At 46.5% G+C, this 23,059-nt stretch overlaps 1 long non-coding RNA gene across 2 annotated transcripts in view; it reads left to right on the forward strand.

The window, feature by feature from the left end:
* LOC110344321 (uncharacterized) overlaps window positions 1-16,815 on the forward strand; it is a 110,435-nt gene extending 93,620 nt beyond the window's left edge. The window contains exons 5-6 of one of the 2 annotated variants that reach the window (XR_015451691.1): window positions 8,130-8,212; window positions 12,935-16,815. This is a non-coding gene — a long non-coding RNA (uncharacterized LOC110344321). The remainder of the gene's footprint in view (window positions 1-8,129; window positions 8,213-12,934) is intronic. The other variant, XR_002386823.2, reaches the window with a different exon arrangement.
* Window positions 16,816-23,059: the final 6,244 nt, after the last annotated feature.

Raw genomic sequence — 23,059 nt, forward strand, 5'->3', positions numbered from 1 at the left:
TTCCAGACGGAAGTGGGTCTGAGCTGAGTGGGCTGGAAGGGTAGGCCAGGTGGCATAGGGGCAAAGCAGAGGGCCCTGGACAAAGGGGTGACTGGGAGTTGAGCCTGGTAGCTGGGATGGGCCCAGGGGTGCGCGAGGGGCCCAAGATGGCTGAAATGGATGATCAAGAGTAAATATGATATGCTAGAAAGTAAAGCACCTCAAGGATCATTAGGAGGGGAAAATATGAACAAAACAGAGTGTGAAATGGAACCAGGCTATGGAGTCTAGGGCAGGGCAGGGTGACCCTCCAGGGTCAGTAGCATTGGGTCTGTCTTGCATTCCAGGCCTGGCTCTGGATCTCGAGATCCTCTGGTTGGCTGCGGGGCTTTAGAACCTTCAGCTCACTCTGCTACCAGGTTGGGGTGCATTTTGGAACTTGGTGGGGTGGGGATGGATGGTCCTACAGCCCATTGCCCCGCCCCATGGCGCCTTCCTCCTGCCGCCAGGCCCAAGCCTTCCCTCTACAGGATACCAGTTCAACACTGAATTCTGCCTCAGGCTCCAGGAAAGTCGTGCTGCTCTGGGAGGATGCCCTGCTGCTCCTTCTGCTGGCTCCTTGGTGATTAATAGTGTGGGGAGGTGGGGAGCAGCCGTTCCCGCCCTAGCGCTCCAGATGATTGAGAGGGAGGAAGCCAGCTCCAGAGTAGCCAAGGTGGGGTGTGTGGTCAGGGAGAGGTCCCAGGGGTGACAGAGTGTGGGTCTAGGTGGGATGGTGGACTCCAGGGCCCAGGGGATGGACACAGAGTATCATGCCACTATCTTAATACTGGATTCTTCTAAGTGGGAAGAAGGTAGTATTTTGCTGCATAATTTCTTGGCCTTTCAAGACCATCCTGGCTGGACAACGGTCCTGAAAGACTCCTGAGAGCTGGGCAGCAGGGCCTGCTATTGTCTTCAAGGGGAAACCAAGGCTTAGGGGAGAAGGAGGTGGTTTATTCTTAAAAGGTTGTACCACTCTATAGGCCTTTGCTCAAACAGCTCCCTTTTTCCTGTGTCCCCTCAGTGTAAGAGAAGAAGAAGTTGCTTCTACCTCTCTCTGTCTCTCTCTGCCAGGAATTTCAAAGGGACAACTTTTCTTCTCAGGTTTGGGGGTGGAGGGAGACCCAGGAGCTATAGATACCTGTGAAACCAATTTAAAAATCAGTCTAGCCAACCAGCCCCCAAAGGAACCAAAGGGAGCTATAGAGTAACTCAAAAGCAGACACTAATGGAGGAGAAAAGAAATGTAGTTACATATTCATCAGCTTTTAAATATTCATGAGGATTGTAAAGCAGATTAATTTTCATGCCTCATTTCTCTCGTGGTTCCCGCTGTCCATATTTTACCGCAGCAGCAGAAGAAAAAGAAGCTATGGATTACTTGGCCACTGCCCTGATCACCACTTAAGGAACAGTGTTGTGTGTGTGTGTGTGTGTGTGTGTGTGTGTGTGTGTCTGTCTGTCTGTCTGTCTGTGTGGGTGATGGGCAGAGAAGCAGGAAGGTAGTCACTTTGGGAGTGAAGATGCTGGTCTCCTAAGGTACCAGACACCCCTTCTGCTGTGTCAGGACAGTGTGAGGACAGCAGGGCACAGCAGGGGTCAAAGGTCAAGGTGGGTGTGGAGGACTTTGGTCACATCCAGGTGATTTCTGGCCTCCTTTGAGTGAAATGAGAAAGGACCTTCCCAGAGTCAGCTAGGGTTTCATCTCCACACCCCTAAACTAACTGCCTGCGACGAATGATTGTGTGAGGGGAGTAGCAGAGGAGAGGGCAGGCAATGAAGGAGAAAGGGGTACAGGTGACACCAAATGACAAAGACAAATTGGAAGAAATGGAGCAGCCAGAAACACTATGGAAAGTGTAGGTGAAAGGATGAGCTTTCCAGCTAGAGGGCTGTTATAATGTTAGGATGAAGGAACATGGGGCAAAAGCAGTAGGATGGAGGTTAGATTTGTGGAAAGATTTTCACATCTCAGGATCTCAGGACCTCCTTTCTATAGGTAATGGGAAAAATGTTCCTCTGAGTCATATACCAGCTCTGAGGCACAGTGAAGAGAAGCTGGAGCCAGAAGTGTGTCAGACTGCTTTGGAAACAGCCAACAAGTGTCCTGGCAGCAAGGGCAAGGAGGAGATGGGGATCTGTTGTGTCAACTGCAGGGTGTGTAGTGAGCCATCCCAAGAGCCACGAGGAGCAAATATTGTCCAGAGTCATGAGTGAAACATGCAGGATGGAGCTTTTGGGAGTGTCTGGACTGTGGTCCTTGGGCAGTGATGCAATTTGCTTAAAATATGTCCTGGCTAGCATCTGACTGTCTTTAGTGGTTTGGACTGACTTCCCGGAACAAGGACGGAGGAGCTGCCATGCAGAAGGGCCAGCTTGGTTGTCAGCTCTTGCTACCTTCTGTAGGGTAGAGTGCTCAGGTTTCTCCCTGGGATGTGTGGGGATCACTAGGCAGGACTCTCTCTCTGGAGTTCCTCCCCACTTCCTCCCCCCATAGTCTCTTGGATCTCCCCAGGGAATCCTACCTTGTATGTGCACCTGCTTAGGGATAACTCCACTTGGATGTTCAGAAAATATCTCAAACCTCACCTTCCACAGTTGAGATGTCCACGGCTGCAACCTTCCCTGTGTCAAGCCAGTGGCAACTCCATTAGTAGTAGTCCCAGCTACCGAGGCCAATCAACTTAGGAGCAGCCCTCGAACCCTCCCTCTACCCATCCTTCACCATGATACTCAGAATCCCAGCACTTCTCACTGCCTCCTGCCAGGTCCCCACCCAGGTCCAGGCTCCCACCTTCTGCTGTATGGATTATTGCAGTAGCTGCCTGGTCCCCTCCTTCCCCTGCCCAAGTCCATTCTTGACATAGCAGCCAAAGAGAGGGCTTTGCAATGGCAGATTGTGCCCCATTCTGTGTGTGTGTGTGTGTGTGTGTGTGTGTGTGTGTGTTACTAAGGATTGAACCTAGGACTTTCACACTGAACTATATACTTAACCCTTATTTTTTGTTTTGAGAGAGGGTTCACTAAGTTGCTAAGGCTTGAATGTGTGATTCTCCTGCCTCCCAGAGTGCTGGGTTTATAGGTATGTACCACCACACCAGGTTTTATCTGTTCTTGACATCTTCCAGTGGCTCCCATTTCTTTGAGTCAAAGCCCAAATCCTTTGTGGCCTAAAAGTCTCTCTATGTTGTATTTTTCTCTCATACCCCTGTAGCTATACTGGGATCCTTGTTGTTGGTTCATTTTTCCTGAGAAAGGGTCTTGCTATGTAGTTCAGGCTGGTGTTGCACTTACTACATAGTCCAGGCTGGCCTCAAACTCTCAATCCTCCTGCCCCAGCCTCCCAGAGTGCTAGGATTACAGGTGGACACCACTAAGCCCGGCTCCTTGCTATTCCTTGAGCAGCCCAGACCTGCTCTCATTTTAGGATCTTTGCAGTAGGCTCACTCCTTTACCTCCTTCAGAACTTTGCTAAACTTACCTTCTCAGTGAGGTGTTCCCTGTGTACACTATTTACAATCACAGTTTCCTTCCTGGGCTCTTTCTCTTTCACCCTGCTCTGTCTTTTCCCTACAGGCTTTTCCACCTTCTAATATGATACACACTTACTTATTTTGTTTGTTGAGTGTCTCACCTACTGAAAAGTCTGTTCCTGGTGGTCCCCAAGAGAAGGAAAATAGATGAAGCAGGCTACGAGAGAGTTTCCAGGCCAGGGCAAAGGAGATGGGACGCCAGACAGAACCTAGGGGCAGAGCTGAGTCAGAGACTGGATTTGGGGAAGGTCTCGATTCATGAGGAAGAATATGGAGAGAGGGAGCTGCATACAGAGAGTTCCAAAAATATGTAGAAGGGTCTTCAAAACTTTGATCTGTGCATGTTAGAAGTGATAAAACACAAAGATGAAAAAATAACTGGCAGGTAGGCTGGCTAGGCATGGTGGTTCACACTTGGCATCTCAGCACTTGGAAGGCTCAGGCAGGAAGATCATGAACTCAAGGCCAGCCTAGACTACATAGTGAGTTCAAGGTCAGCTTTGACCACACAGTATGACCCTTTCTCAAAACCAAACCAAACCAAATCATGAAATAAATGAGATACAGAAGGTTAAATATCAAATGATTTCTCTTATATGAGAAACCCAAAGTATAAATAATTTAAAGAGTAAAATAAAAGATAGTTTATAGGAAACAAGAGAATGTTTACAGATGGGAAGGGGATCTAGGGGTGGAGTGAAAGGGGAGGGGAAGAGGAAGTAAAAAGGATTATGATGTGATATGTTCATGTACCAAAGTCCTCATGTTGAATGTCTTTATTATGTATCACAAATATGTACTAATAAAAAACAAATTAAAACAAAGCAAAAAGAAAGCAGTCAGCTGGACAGTTTCTGGAGTTCACACACAATTGGTAACAATTCATATTCCCACTGGCTGGTAGAGGAAATCTGTAGAACTTCAAATATTGCATAGGGCCCTCAGAAAGATATTACCCTAGCCCTAGAAAAAGGCTGCTTTGGACCTACTCCAACAGAACTTCAAGACAAGCCTTAAAAGAATTAAAGTTATTCCAAATAAATGTGAGCCAGAACAAACTTCAGCACTCTTTAAAGGAATAAAACAAAATCCAGAATTCAGTAATATAAAATTTATAAATCCATCATTTCATTAAAAAATTTATAGTCATGTAATGAAGCAGGAAAATATGACTCATAACCAGAAGAAAAGTCAATCAACAGAAACAGATCCAAAAGGAGAAAAATGACAGAAATAGTAGACAAGGATATGAAAGCAATGATTATAAATATGTGCCATATGCTCAAAAATGAGGAGGAAAATATGCATAGGATGAAGAGATAAGTAGGTTTTTAAAAACCAAGTGGGAATTTATAAAGATGAAAATAGAATATCTGAATGAAAAAACCATTAAATATTCTAAATCATTCTGTTTCTGTGACTACTAAAACCACATTGGGGTGTACCCCCACCCCAATAGAAACATTTTCTGAGTAGCCAGCACTTACTCCCCTGTACTCTGAGATTGCTTTTGAGATGGCTACATTCACTTTCTTAGTTCTCTAGGACTCTGGAGAAGCAGGCTTCTTTTCTGTTTGTCTCCAAATGCAATCTGGATTTCAAATGGCAAACAACACCAACCCCCTCCCATGCCTTCTGACTGAGTACCTCCCCTCCAGCCATGAACGTCTCTCCGTCAGTCTTCACCCCACCATTAGTCATGGTGCTCTTGTAATGGGGTGATCACCTGGCTTCTGTCCTGTGGAACCCCAAGTCTGGCTAGGTTTGCATAATGCAATGAAGAATGTGGCTGGATTCGTAGGTCTGTGTAGATAAAGCACATGGTGGGAACTTCATGTGGAGGTCAGGGAAGGCTTCACTGAACAGGTGGCATTCGTGCTGGGGTGGGAAGGATGGATGCAGTCTGGACTACTGGGAACTCAGGAACAGGCATTCTGGGCAAGACTAGGCTTCACCTTGAATTTCCTCACTTGCGGTTTTCCCTTCCCATGTCTGTCTTCCCTGTGGTCTTGCCCTTCCTCATGGCCTTCATCCGTCAGCTGCCAACACTGTCATAGGCGGCCTTGCCTGGTCTGGGCACTTGGCAGCTCACTTCCCATCTCATCTCCTCCTCTTCCCCCTTTCTTCCTCTACTTTGAGCACAATGCGATGAGGGCAGTGTGTTTCTTACGCTGACCCTCCAAGGTGCTCTGGGGCATGATGGGTGTGTGCAAGTGAGCAGGGCTGGGCGGGCACCAGGAGTGGGCTGAAGAGGTCCCCTCCTCCTGGCCTGCTTGGCTAGAGAAGGATAAGCTTGTTAATGACAATGACAGAGCCCCAGGAGGGAGGGTTAAGAGAACCGAGGCTTCCCTATGGTGGGAGTTTTGAGCAAGGTGTGGCACCCAAATGCAGGCTTTGGGGTGACACAAGCAGCCCTCTTCACCTCCCACCTTCTTGGTCTGCCCCTCCCCAGGAAAGACCTCTGTGCGTCATCCAGCCAGGTGTCCCCTCCCCACACCAGGCAGCTGACTAGGAGCTCTCCATCCCCCAGGGGATCCCACCTACAACTCCAGCCTGAACTAGTGCCTGGTACCCTGAGGAGCCCAGTGTAGGGGCAGTCTGGGAAGAGGGCACCACGGTGGGTGGCCATGGGCCCTGACACTGGTGCAGATGGAGCTGGGCCTTTTCATCTGCATGTATCAGGGCTTGAGACAAGTTACTTAACCTCCAACCCCAAGGGTCCTTATCCTATCTGTGGAATGCAGATCACCACCCCCTGGTATGGGCATGTTAGGGTGACTGAACCACAGGTGCTGTTATGATCGTGATGGTGCTGTGGTTGCTGACAGACTGGCTGAGGGAGGAAGGAGGCTGCAGCCTAGGCCAGGCCTGCTCCTCTGTGCCTTGCTCCATCCTTCAGCTGCTCCGGCTCAGCCCCCAGCTTCCTCACCCTTGTTCAGGGTCCTTGTCCCACAGTCCCCAAAGGGGCCCATCATTTCTGTAATTGCATTTCTCTGGCTTGGCACAACCATCAGCACCTAATGTCCCATGTCACTGCTGGGTCTCTGGCTGCAGACACCTCGCTCCTCCTTGGAGCTGCTCAGCCACCCAGGGCAACTGCATCTGGTCAGGAATGCCATGGTGGGGGTGGGGGCAAGAGGCAAGACCTTCCAGGGATACATGGGTGACAATTTTGTATGAGAAGACAAGGAACTCGTAGGTATCCCAACACCTTTCTACCCACTTTGGACATTCATCTTGCCCTTTCTCAACTTCCCCTTGTCTCCAGCGTCAGGGCCTTAGCCAGCTCCTCCCTGAAGAGCAGAGCCCTGAGCCCAGGGAGAGATCCAGGTCCCCCACTCCACTTGGCTCTGACGCCATGTTGCATTTTTCAGGACCAGTCTAGCAAAAAGTCAGGGCTGGGAAGGGTGAACTTGGACAAAGACTTGGAACCCAGTGGAGACCAGGGTCAAGGAGAGCTCACTCCAGCATCCATGTTACTATGCCCTGGGCTCAAAGTGGGGCTCCCTCCCCTGGGCTATCCAGTCAGGCCACTGCTGCCCCACTCCTGGCCTCAGGGCCCAAGGAGCTCCTGGGGCACTGAGAGCTTCCTGGGTGTTTGCATCCCAGTCTGGACCTCAGGTGGCTTCTGCTGTCTCCCAGGATGAGGCCACCAGAGCTGGGCAGTCTTACCAGCTCGCCCAGTTCAGGACAATAGATGGTTCCAGAGAGCCCAGAGCTGCCCCTGGAGAGAGAGTGAGAGAAGGAGACATCCAGCAGGAGAGGAGCCCCCAGCTGCAATCCTGCTCCCACCCTATTCCTGCAGCCACATTCCTGCCTCCTCCATGCCTGGGCTCCGAGAATGTTTCTTTTACCTTGAGCCCAGGGAGAGACACAAACCCTTTGTTGGTTCCTCTCAGCACTGCTGGGATCTGCTGGCATTTCCACAAAGAACTTTCATAAATACTGAGTGAGAACAAAAGGGACATAATTACAGAAAATACAAACAGCGTGAAAATAGTCAAGGTTCTAAAGTACAGGTTTCTCAGCCCCAGACAGCCACCCTGAAGCCTATGAGGCTGGCCTGCCCTTCCAGCAGGCCCTGGCTGGGACTCCAGCCTCCCTACAGGCTTGCTGGGCTTTCTGCTTCCCACCTTGGCCCCTGCAGGGCTGGCAGCCAGATGCAGTCCCAGCCTCTCAGTCCTAGCTGCCCATGTGAGGGTTTGCCTCAGCCACAGCTAAGTGTGTGACACAGTGAGCAACTCACCACTGAGCCCATGAGCACCTGCTGGGACAGGTGACACCCCCACGGCCACCCCAGGCCTTGTGTACACACAGCCCCACCCAGTCATGTCACTACAGGTATAATGGGGGTTGTTGGAGCTATTGTCCGATTCCCCACAGCCTCCGAGCTGTGCTGCTCCCAGTGGCAGATGTGTGGCGTTTGGGACACAACCCTGTGTCCGGGTTGACTGTACTAGAGCTGGCACCGGAGCCAAGCTGGTGGACCAAAGTCTGATGTTTAGAATGTCAGAGTCAGGGCCTACGGACAGCCTACGTGCGTTTTTTTTTTTTGTCTGTTACATGCACACACAGGAGCTGCGCCTGGTCATCTAGAGTCTTGGGGTCTTGCCCAGAAAAGGAAGCCTGTATGCTGGACTTGGCAGAAGAGCGAGATGGTGAGTTAAAATTCCCAGTGTCTGCTGACTTTCCTTCCTTGATACCAGTCCTCACGAAGGCTGGGCCACAGTCCTGCACTGAGACGTTTCTCATATCCTTTTAGTAAGTTGTGCTATTCCTTGGTTTTTGGTAACTGGCAACCTCAGAGTCTCAACACCGTAAGTGGGACAAGCACAGTAATGCAGCAGAGACTCACTCCCAAAGGGCCAATGCTAGCCAAGTATCAGAGACTTGCATAGGCAACTGAGAAGTCCCTTGGGAAGTGGGAAGAGGCTCCAGGGGTGCTGTACACACCTCCCCTTTGTATGACAGCTGTTGGAGTGCAGCCCAGGAGCTCATGCCTGAGCCTCTGCTTTCCTTCTTGCACTCCACTCTCAGAGTGCCCACGTCCACACACCCTCTGCCTCCATACATGGTAACGCACAACATATTCTGAAACCTAAATACAAACCCTGATTCAACCACTGATGAACCGTGTGATCTTAGAAAGTAGCTTCATCTCCCCAGCCTGGCTCCCCTTGTCCACTGCACGGCCACCCTGATCCCTTTGCACTCTGCAGGGTTCCTTTCACTGTTCCCTCCCTTGGTCCACCTCTCCCTCCTCCAGCCTGGCCTTTTCCTGCTCAGCTCTTGCCTTCCAACCAGCTCCCTTCTGACTCCATCCACTTCCACTTTCCCACCCCCTTCCCACAGTGCAGGGCCATCATGGGTGGGGTCATATGGGGTAAGCATGAGGTGTACATGGGGTCTTCGAATGGGATCTTTGACTATGATGCTCAGCCAGCCTCCTCTTTCAGACAGAGACCTCCCAAGGGCAGACATCCCATACCCATCTTCTTCTCCTAGACCTTTCCACGTGCCTGTGGGGGCCCAGCCCAGAAAGGGTGCCCGGAGGAGCCCTGTCCTGCTGGCTTGGTCCCTGGCTTCCCACTTCTCTCATCCTCTGACCTCCTGGCAGACAGGACAGCCCAGAGCCTTTGTTCCCGCTTAGCCAGAGGTATGGGTCCGCCTGCCCCTCAGCCCCAGCAGAGGAAAGGTACATTTCTGGCTGTCTCTTCCCCACTGCCTACCCTCCTTGCTCCTGCACCCTTCTCTCTGCGGGGGAGGCTGGCACCTCACCTGACCCAACCACCACATCCCCCCTGCAGCTGGCTCCTTCCCTTCTCTCCCACTCCTGGCACAGGCCCGGGACATCGTCCTCCCTCCACCACTGCCATCCACAGCCGCTCGCCTCGCCTCTCCCAGGCTTTCTGTTCCCAGCCTGGCTCATCTCCCCCAGGCAGCTGGGAGCAGGGCGCCTTCGATTTCTCTATTCAGTCTGAGGCGTAGCAATTTTCTGCTCTCCCGTAATTAGGGGAATTTTAAGCAAACTCCCCGACGGATGATTACAGCAGGTTCAATCCCGGCTCCTTTGATCAGGGAAGAATGAGGACGTTGTTGGAATATTCCTCGACCTGCTGGCCAGACAGGAGCCGAAGCCCACTTTCTGGCTCCCGGGCGCCCCCTAGAGGGCATCGAACGCACGGCATCTGAGTGTCCCTGGGTTCAGGAGTCTCCCCACAGAACTCAAATCTGCTTTATTATCACAGGCGTGGCTTCTCTGGCCTTGGGCTAATAGTGGGCACAGAACTAGGGTTGAGAGTGGTGATGTGGGTGACTTGGGTGTCAACAGCGCCATCTTCTAGGCATCTGTGAACAGTTGTGGAGGTGAACGCCACGCCCTCTAGGGGACACATTCCCACTGTAGCTTAATTGAATGGGGTTTCTCATCTCACGCTTGGCGGCTCGAACTTATATCCTGAAAGCTTGAGTGCCTGCCCCTTTCTAAAATGTCAGAGGACGAGACACCCCCTCAGAGATGAAAAGGCCTCTTGTCTACTCAGCCTACTTCCCAGCCTGCTGTGCCTGCCAACTGTGGTGTGGAATAACAGGAAGACCATGGCCTTTGGAGCAGCCCCTCACAGGGCGAATTCTGCTTCCACTATTTCCCAGCTGTGTGACCTTGGGTTTGTCAATGAACCTCTCTGAACGTTATATCTATCTTAAAGAATTATTTTGAAGATTAAAGAAGAAATGGAGTACAGCAATTTGGCCCCTAGTATTTGCTCAGTAAATACCACCACAGTTTTCCCTTTTCTGCCCAATTCACACAGTTCCTCTTAAACACCATCGGACTCCAGGGAAAACCTTATTCTCCTCTCCCTGTCCCTAAGGGCTGTGTCTCCCACAGAGCTGTGCTGGAGAGCAGACTGGTTATATTAGTAGACTACTAATGTCTCCATCATTCCCGAGCAGTGTGCCTGGCTTTTCCATAGGTTAGTTAGGCCGTATTTCAGAATAATTATGGCTGTATATTCCTACGCTAATTAAGTGGTTTTAAACTGTCTTCACGGTGCAGCTCTGTGAAACATAATTAAGCCTCACTACCGCGTGCCTCTCCCAGCCAGGCAGCCCCTCTCCCAGACCACTCTGGCCACTCCCAGGCACCAGAGAGGCTGAGCTGGAGCTGTGGGCTTAAAAAGGGTTCATTTTCTTGGGATTGTGTCAGGATTGCTCCCAATGAATAGTACATGAGGTTTTGCACTGTTCCTCCTTTGTTTTCACAAGGAGAACACACGCTGATGCAGGTTTATCTCCCTCTCTTTGCTGCTCTGTTGAGTGGATATGCATGGATTCCCAGGGGGTACAGCAGGGCGTGGGAGAGGTGCGCATGCGCACTCAGGCACAAGGGTTGCCTGTGTCAGTCCATCGTGAGCTTGTGGCAGACAGCTGTTGCTCTTCTTTACTAGGGACTTAGGTCTGACATCAGCCAGCAGGTTCAAAACTACTGACTAGCGAAAACAAACCCACCCCAAGACACCTGTTGGAGGCGGCTGGATCTATCTTGCCATTCCTGATGGTCTTGTTCTCCACGCACATTGTGAGTGAAGCCGCTCACACCGCATCTTTGCCAGCCCTCCTAGCTGAAGTCACTTCTACCTGAGTCATGCAGGGGTTGCCGTGGTGGGAAGACTAGTTTGGGGTCTTGGCTGTATCACTTATTGAGAAAGTCATTTGACCTCTTAAGCATCATCTTCCTTACATGGAAAATGAAAATAATAACCAGTGTCTCATGGCACTGCTGGGAAGATTAAATAAGGTGATAGGATGGTGACAATGACCTCCTGTGAGAAGGTGGCGAATTGCACCTGCTCTCCCATCTGTGGGGATGGATTCCCATGGAAAGAATCACACCCCTTTCTGGGAGTCCACTCTATGTTTGATGCTTGTGGGCCAATGTGTTGCATAGTTCATGAGGCCACAGAGTCCTTGGAGGTCAGAACCCCGGCCCTCACTCCAATAGCACCAACATTCACCACTCTGTTCTTCTTAAGCAGGGAACCCCAAACCCCTCTCACCTCCTCCACTGCAGAACTTGGAGAGGCCACCACGGCCTGTGCCAGTGGGAGGATAGACACACAGATGTTGGGAAAAGATATTTGGGATATCATTCCAGAAGCCTGGACTCAAGGCTTGTGGTCCTTGGACCTCGTGCCTTTCTGGCTTCCCTCACCCTGCTCCCTACAGTCCTGCCTCCCCAACTTTCTGGGGACCAGCAGCCAGGCAGCAAAGTAGAAAGAGGGTGAACCTCTCTTGTGCTTTCTTTTTTCAGAGAGATGGTCCCAGGCATTTTGAATAAAGCACTGATCAAGTAAGGACAGGTACAATACAACGACATCTGTGGAAGCTAGGGAGACACTCTGCTGTCCTCTGCAACAGGACAGGCAACTGGGGGAGTGGGAAAGAAGCAGCACTTATTTCACTTGGTTGTCACACACAGCCACCAGCTCCTCTGACAAGAGAACACTAAGTGAAGGTGCAGATAAACTGCACCAGGAAATTGACAGCCCTGGAGGAGGCCCGGGGCTCCTGTTGTGCTCCAGCCTGTGGGTTATGGCTCTGTTAGGCTCTATTGGAACAGGGAGGGAGGCAAATGTGTGGTCCATACACATAGGGAATGAGACACATTACCCTGTCTGGGCCAGCAGGGGAGAGGTGCTCAGAGGTGGACTCAGATTAATTGACATGGAGAAGAGATGCCTTATTCCTGGAGAAGATGCAGCTCAGATCCCTCTTTGCATTGAGGGAAGTGAGAGGACAGAGCAGGGGGCAGAGGCTCAGCCGCAGGAGCCTTGAGCAAGCTGGCTGTAGTGCACAGGTAGCCACACAGTGCCCACACAGCTCTGGCAGCAAGAACAAAACCTGTGGAAGATCTCAGCTGAGAGGAGAATCACTGCCACAGGAGGGGCTGGGCAAAGGTTGGGGAGCACCAGAACACGGACAGTGACCCCAGGCTATTGAGAGGGACAGTACTGCAGGGAAACACCCAGGACCATGGTGACCCAGGTGACAGAAATAGCTTCCCTTGTGTGTGGTCCATGCACTTGCCTCTTGGGCACAGGAAGGGGTGCAGGATGAGCAATCAGGCACTTACACATGGCCATGTATGTTCACACATCTGTGCATACACACCCAGGGTTATGGAATGTATGTTTGTGTACCACTAAAACCAACATGTTGAAGCCTCAACGTGCAGTGTGATGGTGTTTGGGGTGGGGCCTTTGGGAGGTGATTAGGCTTACATGAGGTCATGAGGGTGGGGCCCTCATGATAGAATTAGTGTCCTTATAAGAACAGACACCAGCTTGTGCCCTTTCTCCTCTTTGTCCTTGCCCATACAGGAGAAAAGTCCACGTGAGCTCACAGCAAGAAGGCAGCTGTCTGCAAGCCAGGAAGAGGCCCTCACTGCCAGAGCCCCACCATGCCAGGACCTCATCTAGATGTCCAGCCCCACCCCCCCCCCCGCCCCCCAACTGTTGTTTAAAGCCCCCGGGGGGAACAAGCTGGGTGTGTTGAGCTAGGCTCTGGTTGTGACCTCTCACTCTGGCAGTGCCCAGGAACTGGGTGACTGACGGATCTGGGGCTGGAGGGCCATGGAACTGGGGGCTCAGCATGGGGAGGGGCCCTGTTTGACTTTGTGTGTATTGAGCTTGTGGAATTGGGGTGGGGGGAACCAGATCATGGCCAAAAGGCCCCTGTGGGTTGGGATGAGCTCATGATTTTTCCCTAGTGTCCTAATGGAAGGTGGCCCCTGGGACTGCCCTCCTCATTGCTCTGGACAGAGAGAGGCCCAGCACCCCCGCCCTGCAGTGGACACACTGGCCACTAGTCTTCTTGGAACACAGGGCTCTGGAGCCACAATCTGGAGGCTCAGGCCCAGACTCCACTGCACTCTGCCCATGCCGCTTCAGCTCCCTGGCCCTCAAGTTCCTTCTGTGTGAAGTGAGCATAACAATAATGTCTATATGATATGGCTGTTGAATAAATTAAATAAAACCTCACATATAAGTTACTCAGCAAAGAGCCCAGCACACGATAGGCCCTGAAGACACATTAGTGGGGACTCCTCCCGTTGCTTTTCATCCCTCTCTTTTGTGACTACAGCATAGCCCAACTGGTCCTAGCTGGTTCCAAGTATGATAAACGCTGTGCATAAGGAAGTGAGAAGATAGACGTGTGACTGGCCACTGACTGTTTTAGATAGAGTGGGCAGGGATGGTCCCTGTGAGGAGGTTGAATCATCTGAACTGAGGGGGTTTTGGTTTTGATTTTTTATACTGGAGATTGAACCCAGGGCCTTCATGTTGAGCTACATTCCTAGCCCCACCCCACCTCATTTTTTGTGCATGACAGTGTAGTAATAAATTAGATTGCCCAGACTGGGCTTGAACTTGTGGTTCTCCTGCCTCAGCCTGCCACAGTGCTGGGATTACAAGCGTGCACCATCACATCCAGCTTGAACTGAAATTTGAATGCTGAGAAAGATTCGGCAGTGAAAACACTGGCAGAGGTGGGAAGGTGGAGCTGTAGAAGGGCATTTCAGTGTGGGGAACAGCAAGCAGAACAACCCTAAGAAGGGAGTCAGCTCAGCAGCTTCAAAGTCTGGGGAGAGGCCCCGTGTGACTGGGGCATAATAAATGAGGAAGAGTGGAGAGTGGGCTGGAGGCGTATTCAGGGGCTCAGGGCAGGGCCTGACAGAGCAGAGAAGGAAAGGCTGCTTCTGAGTAAGGGGACCAGGGAATGGCCCTTGGAATCGAGATTCTGGGAATGTCTTTCCCGGGCTTCTTGCCTTCCTCAGCTCTGGGGGACATCCAGGCAATGAAATCTGATATTCCATGGAACAATGGAGGATACGGAAGGATCTAAGAACTCTCCTAGGGACACAGAAAAAGAATAGGAGAAAAAAATATATGAAGTTGAGTGTGGAGGCACACACCTGTAATCCCAGCACTCTGGGAGGTGGAGGCAGGAGAATCACAAGTCCGAGCCCAGCCTGGGCAATTTAGCAAATTAGCAAGACCCTCTCTCCAAAAAGATTACATTAAATTAAATTGGGATGGGTGTTTAGCTCAGTGCAAAGGCCCTGGGCTCAGTAATGAAACCTGGTAATGAAAAGAAAATAAGAGATTTTGAGGACAGGAAATAGTATACTAATAAATAGGTACATGTATATCTACTATATGTTTCTGAAGATGAAATACATAGAAGGGAAATACATTTGAAAAAAGAAAAAGACTTTAGATTTTCCATTAAGTAAACATGTAAGTCCTCAGACAGAATGGGTGCTGAATAAGACAAAGGTGAGTGGGGGGAAAACATATTAGAGTGAAAGTTTAATCTTTTGTGCTACAAAATTTTTAGATCAATTTTAGGCTTATAGCAAAAATGAAGAGGAAGTTCAGAGATTTTTCCACCCACTCACTCCCACCTTTCAGCTTCCCCACAGCTAAGAGTCCACACCAGACTAGTCCTCTTTTACAATGGATCATCCAGTGTCCTTAAAATTCACTCCTGGTGTTATACAGTTATGGGTTTTCACAAATGTATGACATATAGCTAGCATTATAACATCACACAGAATAATTTCACTGCCCTAATTATCCTCTGCCTATTTATCCCTTCTCACCCCTCCCTTCTGAAATCACTGATCTTCTGTCTCCATGGTTTTGCCTTTTCCCAGAGTTGGAACCATCAGCCTTTCAGAATGGCTTCTTTCACTTGACGATGTGCTTTTAAGATTCCTCCACATCTTTTCATGGCTTGATAGATCATTTCTTTTTAGCATTAAATAATAATCTATTATCTGAATGTACCATAGTTTATTTGCCCATTCATCTATGGAAGGGCATCTTGGATCCTTCCAACTTTTGGCAATGGTGACTAAAACTGCTGTAAACATTTGTATGCAATGTTTAGTGTTAACACTAATTAATACTTTTAGTGTTAACACAATTTTTCAACACTGGGTAAACACCAAGGAGTGGGATTGTGGACTATATGATAAGAGCATGTTTAGTTCTGTAAGAAACTGTCAAACCGTCTTCCAAAGTAGCTGTAGCATTTTGCATTTCCACCAGCAATGAGTAAGAGGTCTTGTTATGACATATCCTTGCCAGCATTTGATAGTATCAGTGTTTTGGATTTTGGCTGTTGCCACTGATATGTAGTGATATCTCATTGCTGTTTTAATTTTCAACTCCTTCATGACATAGGAGGTGGAGCATCTTGTAATACATTTATTTCTCATCTGTATATCTTCTTTGGTGAGGTGTCTGTTCATGTCTTTTGTTCATTTTTAAGTGGTTTGTTTTCTTATTATTGAATTTTTGGAGTTCATTGCATATTTTGGGTAATAGTTTTTTATCAGTGTTATGGTTTATATCTAGATGTCCCCTCAATGCCTCATGCACGTGTAAGTGGAGCTTTTGGGAGGTGACTGGATCATGGGTGTGTGACACTCATCACTGGATTAGTCCACTGATGGATTTATAGCTAGGTGTGATGTTGCATGGTGAAGAAGCCTAGTGGGAAGAAGTGGGTTGCTGTGGGCATGCATATATATATAAAATCTCCTCTTCCCTTGATCCTGCTGTGCTTCCCACTGCCACACCATGAGCTGTTTCTCCTCTGCCAGGCCCCTCTGCCATGCTGCCTTGCCTTGGAGTCAGCTGACTACAAACTGAAACCTCTACAAACTATGAACTAAAATAAACCTGTCCTCCTTTAGGTTGTGGGTGTTGAGTGTTTTGTCCTGGCAATGAGATATGTCTTTTACAAATATTTTCTCCCGGTCTGTGGCCTGTTTCTCATTCTCTTGACAACTATTGTTTGCTGCACCATAACACAGCAGAAGGAGAGAGAGAAAGAGAGAGAGAGGAGAGAGAGAGAGAGAGGGAGAGAAAGAGACTGACTAGGTATTAGGTTTCCAGCACATAAAATTTGGGGGACATATTCAAACTGTACCATTGAGTTTATCAATTACCTTTTTTAATGGATTGTGCCTTTGGTGTTGTGTTTAAAATGTCATCATCAAGCTGGATGTAGCATACTGGGAGGCTGAGACAGGAAAATAGAAAGCTCTGGCTAGCCTGGGCAACTTCTCACCTTAGTGACTTAGCAAGACCCTGTTTAAAAAAAAGAAAAGAAGAAAGAACATATCTCTCCATCTATTTATTTCCCTGATTTCTTTCATCAAAGTTTTATAGTATTCTTCATAATTTTTACATATATTTTGATAGATTTATGCCTAAGTATTTAATTTTGGGAATGCTAATGTAAATGATATTTTTTTTTGTTTCAATTTCCACTTGTTCATTGCTGGAATCAAAGCAAGGTTTAGGAGGATCAAAAGCAAAAAGAGAAAGTTTCCATAGAAGAAAAAAAAGAGATCATCTGCAAATAAGAAGTATCAAAGTGATACTGGACTCCCCTCCTCACTCTTTTCTTTCTTGTAGGGATCAAATCCAGGACCTCTTGCATGCAAGGCAAATACTCTACTGCTGGGCTACAACCACAGCCCAATATTAGAAAGTATACCAATATAAGCCATCAGTTTAAAGTAGCAGTCAACAGTAAATATTTCAGGCTTTGTGAGTTGGTGGTGCCTGTCTCAACTAGCTCAACTTGGCCAGTGTTGTGTGAAAACAGCCGTAGACAATATGTAAATAAGTAGGTGTGGCTCTTTCCATTTAATATCTTTGTTAAAATTTGGTGAGGTGGTTCTGCTGCCTGCCTCGCAAGCACAAGGTCCCAAGTTCAATCCCTGGTACCAAAAAAAAAAAAAAAAAAAAAGATTTGGTGTGTACTCTACATTTTGCCAACTCTGATAAAAGTAATAAAGGAGAAAAGTTATAGTGTCTTTTAAATGTATGCAAAAAGCTTCTGATAAAGTTCAGCACCAATAAAAACATTCAAGGACTCAGGAGTTTTCTTAATTTGGTAAAGACTAGCTAACAAACTCTGCAGCAAATGCCACACTTCAAGAAGAAACTTTTGATGTACTATGATTAAGGTGGGGGAGAAAGAAGATAATACTCACTGTTACTGTATACCGTTCAACAGACTACTGAAGGTCCTGACCAAAGCAATGGTAGGAAAAAGAAATTAAAAATATAATATTGGAAAATCAGACATAAAATAGTCACTTGCAGATGATATAATAATTAGTGAGAAAACCCAAAAGAGTCAACAAACATTTAAGCCTGTTAAGAGAGTTTAAACTCAATTTGGTGGTCCATGTCTTTAATCCTAAAATTTTGAGAGGCTGAGGCAAGAGGATTGCAAGTTCAAGCCCAGCCTGGGCAATTTAGCAAGACCTTGTCTTAAAAGAAAAAATTAAAAAAGATTTGGGGATGTAGCTCAGTGTGAAGATCCTGGGTTCAATCCTTAGAACTTCAAAATAAATAAGTAAATGAATAAAAATTTAAAAGAGAGTTTAAGGAAGTTGTTGGATTCTAGATTAACAAAGAAATTTGAATACAAAAATTTAATATTGGGCCGGGGATTTAGCTCAGTGGTTTCGCTGCCTGCCATGCAAGCACAAGGACCTGAGTTCAATCCCCAGTACCAAAAAAATTTAATATTATTGATAATATTCAAAGGACAAGTCTAGTTTTTTTTTTCTTTTTTCAAGCAGTGGGGAGATTGAACTCAGGGTTTCACACATGCCGGGCAGTTGTTCTACTGCTGAGCTACATCTCTAGCATCTCCTTCCCTTTTTATAAAATTTTGAGACAGGGTCTTGCTAAACTGACCAAGTTGGCCTTGACCTTTCAATCCTGCTTCAACCTTTGGAGTAGCAAGTTACAGGCAGGCACCATAGGGGCCAAAGCCAGGTTTTGAGGGGTTAGATGTTTATGCAATTTGGGAGCTCACTTTAATAAATAGAGAATAAAATTGAAAATTCAAAATCAGCTATAAAATATATTTACTTAAAATAAGAACTCACAACTAATTACAATTTAAAAAATTGAAAAATATAGTAAATATGACAAGCATAAAAGACTTTAAAAAACAAATTAAGTGCTTGACTTACACCTTCCATCTTTGCATCTTTGTGTCCCAGTGTCTAGTGAATTGGAACCCAGGTGGGAAGAATTCCAGGAAGTTCCAGAAGTCATTCAGATGTCAAGGCACCAGGTAACGATTTCACTACACATGGAAGAGATTGCAAACCATATAAATACATTTTATCAACTCCAAGCTAGACATTTTTCCAGCTTAAGTTCCTCTTAGGTACCTGTGATCATTCCAGTGCTGTCCAACAGGTGCAGTGGAGGGGAACTTAGGATGGAAAGAGAGCTATCATCACCAATCATGGTTAAAATTCCCCACCTTTCCAATTTTACAATAACATGGACCTATTTCCAAGCCCCTCCCAAGATCCTAGAAATGAGAATAAATCTGTCTCTGATAATAGCAATGAAAACACAAAAGTCCTAGGGATTAACATAACAAAGAAGGCCCAGAGCACAAAGGAAAACAATTAAATTTTACTAAAGACCATTAATTGAAAGACCTATATAAATGGAAATACTATATCTATGTTTGGGATGATTTAGTCTTGGAAAGATGCCAATTAGCTCCAAATTAATTTTTACATTCAGTTAAATTCCAGCAGGAATACTGGGGAATTAAACTGATTATAAAATCTATATAGAATTGAGATTCACAAATAGCTAATCTAATTTAAAAAGCGCAATGCTTGTTTTGTTGATAATCAAATTGATTAAGGCTTGGTGTGGTAGTGCGTGCCTGTAAACCTAGCACTCAGGAGGCTGAAACAGGAAGATAATAAGTTTGGGCCTGGCCTGGGCAACTTAGCAACTTAGTGAGACCTTGTCTAAAAAAAAAAAATTGGGGATGTAGTTCAGTGGGAGAGCCATGGGTTCAATCTCCAGTACCACAAACAAACAAAGAAACAAACACAGTGGTACTTTAGTTCACGAACTTAATTCTTTCCATGATTCTGGTTGCAAACCGGATTGTATGAGAACCGAGTCAAATTTCCCCATAAGGTCAACGTTGAAACTAACCATTGAATTTGATTCGGTTCTTGTTCAGTTCAGTTTGTGACCAGAATCATGGAAAGAATTAAGTTTGTGAACCAAGGTACCACTTAAATAAGTAAATGTGGTGTGTTATTGCCCTAGGAACAAAACGGCCAAAGGAACAGAGTAAGACTTCAGAAACAGGTGTAGATATACATAAACAAATAAACTTAGTAAATACAAACAAATCTAAATAAACAAAACTACAAGGGAACTCCTCAGATGCAGAAGTTGTATCACAAATCAGTGAGGGAGTGATGAATTATTTAGGGAAGTGTATTAGGAAAAATGCTCTACTCTTTTGGAAATAAGTTGGATTCATGTTGAACATTCTATTTTAAAAACTCCAAATGGGTAAAGGCCTAAATGTGAAAAGCAAAAATTATAAAAATAAATTTAAAAAGACATTAAAAATAACTGGCAGGGGATGAAGCTCAGTTGGTAGAGTGCTTGCCTAGCATGTGAGAGAGCTGAGGTTTGATCCTCAGCACCAAAAACAAACAAGAAAACTCTGAAATTCAAAATGAGAACTTCTTTGGAAAGAAATAATGAAACAAAAATCATATACAATTCACAAGGCATGAAATAAATTAATTTAGTCACATCAACATTATAGATTTGTGTTCAAAGAAAAAGCACTGTATAAGCAAAGCTAACAAAATGGCGATAGAATGGGAGTAGTATTTTTAAAGCCTAAACTGACAAAGATTTAATATTCGGCATATGTAAAAAACTGCAAATCCATAAGAAAAACACAAGAATCCAGTAGGAAATAAAGGAAGGGATTTAAACAGGCCATTCACAGTAATAGACATTTAAATAGCTATAACTATATGAAGAGTTGTTTAATTCATTAAACACAAATAAAATAAGAAGGTACCTAATTGTAACCCCTTGGATTGGGAAAAACTAGAAAAGTGAAACTTTATGAAATATTAGTGAAGGGGATCTGAGACAGCCTGGTGTCCTTCACTCGGTGATGGGTGAATTGAACATGGCAGTGTGTATGATGGAATATTGTCACCAGCTAATGTGGGTCTTTGCTTCAGGGATAATGGAAATTAAAATTAGAGCACAAATTTGCAGAAGAAAGCTTTAATTAAAGGGGAACACAACTCTAACAAAGATCAAGCCTGTGCCCTAACAAGGAAAGTAAGAGCAAATAGGGAAAGGACTCCAGCCTGAGTAGCCAGAGTGGGCACACGCTGAGGCAGTCAGACTGACCTGCCCACCAGGTGGCCAGCTTTTAAGGATTAGCTGAGGTGGGTCAGGGTCCAGCTGGTTGTTATCTTAGTCCTAGTTTCCTAGTCCTGGAGAATCTTCATGGTTTTAGGGATGATTCTACTACTGGGGTTCTGGGGCGCTGTATGCTCTTTCCAGAAGTTCTTTTTAGGTTCTTGTCCTAACAAGAAACTTGCAAAAAGGAGTGAGGGTCTATATTTATTAAAGGTAGGAAGAGAAGTATGCTCTGCAGAGTAAGAGTGGCTAAAGAAAGAAAGAGCACAGTGGCAAGGAGATTAATGATGGAGGTCTTTTGTATCCCCTACTCCTTAGGCTGACATCAGATCTAGGCTGCCCTACCAAAAACCTACTTGATCTCACTAGAAATATTGAAGATAACATTTTTTGATTGGTTCCAGGTACAGGCGTTGGAACTGTTTTTTGTGCATGTGTTCTGGATCTCTGTGATTGACAAGTCATGCCCACTTGCCTGCCAGCTGGTCACACCCTAATCGTCTGCCTCAAGTCCGTTATCATGAAATGATTGTTTCTGCTTGAGACAGTCTCAGTCAGAGGCCCTGGTTTTTCTGGAATCTAGGTGTTCACAGGTTTAGGGCAGTGGTTGGAGACTTCCAAGCATCGGTCACAGAGAGGAGGTCTGGAACTGCAAGTTGTAAAATCTGATAATCAGATGTCCCTGTGAATCCTGGAAATTGAATTAGTTACTCTTATCTCAGTGTCCCATCTTGAAGGGTAATGAGATAGGTTAGGTAAACTTAAGGATAACAAATTTTATTTTGCCAACTTTTAGACAGCTACATCTTAAATGACTAACATGCCTATATGCAGAGCTGAGGAGAATTTGACCCAGAGTTTTAAAAAAATGAAGGTCAAGGTTTGTCTACTTTTAGTTATGAAGAGTTATGAGTTTTAGAAAAAATTGCTTTTAAGTTCCTGATGGTCTCAAAAGAAAACACAAATTGTGCTTTTAACAAGTAACAGGTTAAGGGCCCAGGAATTTGTTTTTTGTCCCCATGATGGTCTCTGCTTTGTCATGAGTATGTTAGTACCACACAGCAGTCAGAAGTAATCAGCAGTTACTATGGCTGCACTGAGCAATTGGGAAGATCTTGAAAGCAACCCAGAGGAGAGACATGTAAGAGACAGAATGGAATTAATAGCATGGGACAATTTTATGTAAATTTCAAAAACACAGACAACACTATGCTTCTAAAGGGTACCCATATGTCTAAATAACTAAAACTGTAAACGTTAGATCAGAAGAACACACAGGAGACATTTTGACACAGCTTTGTCAGTTGCTTGTTATCCCAAAATGTTTGCTGTAGAGACTCCTGCCTCACACTGTACCCTTGGGCTGGGGTCTTGGGGGCAGGGGGAAGAATCTGCTTTGCAAGTAACTTATGACAGTAAACTATGGATTTAATGACTGCTTTTAGAATACAGAGTGCCATATCAGGAATCTTCATGTCAAAACGGTTTTATGAACATGTCACTTACCCTCCCACAAATAAGTTAAAAGGCCCTGTTCTGGTAAGTCCTCTGGGCTGTGGAGGAGTAATCTTATCTTCTCTGTAAGAGCCATTTACTCTGTACATCTGTGTTGCTGAGGTGAGTCATTTTGAATGAGAATAGCAGTCTTTCCAGAAGGTTCCCATTTGGGGACACGGTCCACATCTGGGGTCTGAGGCCTCCAGGCCCAGCCTCATCAGCCCAGGAGCTCCCTGCTGGCCTGTCCTTTGCGACACGGTGGTCTCTCTGCATTTAAAAGGAGAAGATAACAAAGAAGTAAAATAAATAAGATCCTATTTTTTTTTTTTTAAGCTAAAGGATTACTTAGTAAAACAGTCGAGATCAAAACAGTAAAAACGTAGTTCTAGTTAAAAGACAAAAAGCTCAGTTGGATAGGATCATAAAGGGCCAAGTGAGAGCCTTTGTTTAAATTAGAAATAACTAAAGCCATAATGTAGGGCAGCCTGAGAGAGTGTGTGTAAAGCTTCCAGAGGCTCACGCCAGAGGGAGGTCACCCACAGCTGTGGGACAGAGCAGGGACAGTGACCTCTCCTGCCATCTCCCTTAGGCCCTGATGGGGTGGATCTGACAGACTGTTTCCCTCCCAGGGCCCACCTCTGGGCGGGAAGTCTCAGCTTGTAGTTTCTCTGGTCTCTGTGCAGG

This window comes from Heterocephalus glaber, unplaced genomic scaffold (genome assembly GCF_053883595.1).
Source record: "Heterocephalus glaber isolate CG9 unplaced genomic scaffold, H.glaber_assembly_v1.0 deba00001429, whole genome shotgun sequence".
Lineage (NCBI taxonomy): Eukaryota > Metazoa > Chordata > Mammalia > Rodentia > Bathyergidae > Heterocephalus > Heterocephalus glaber.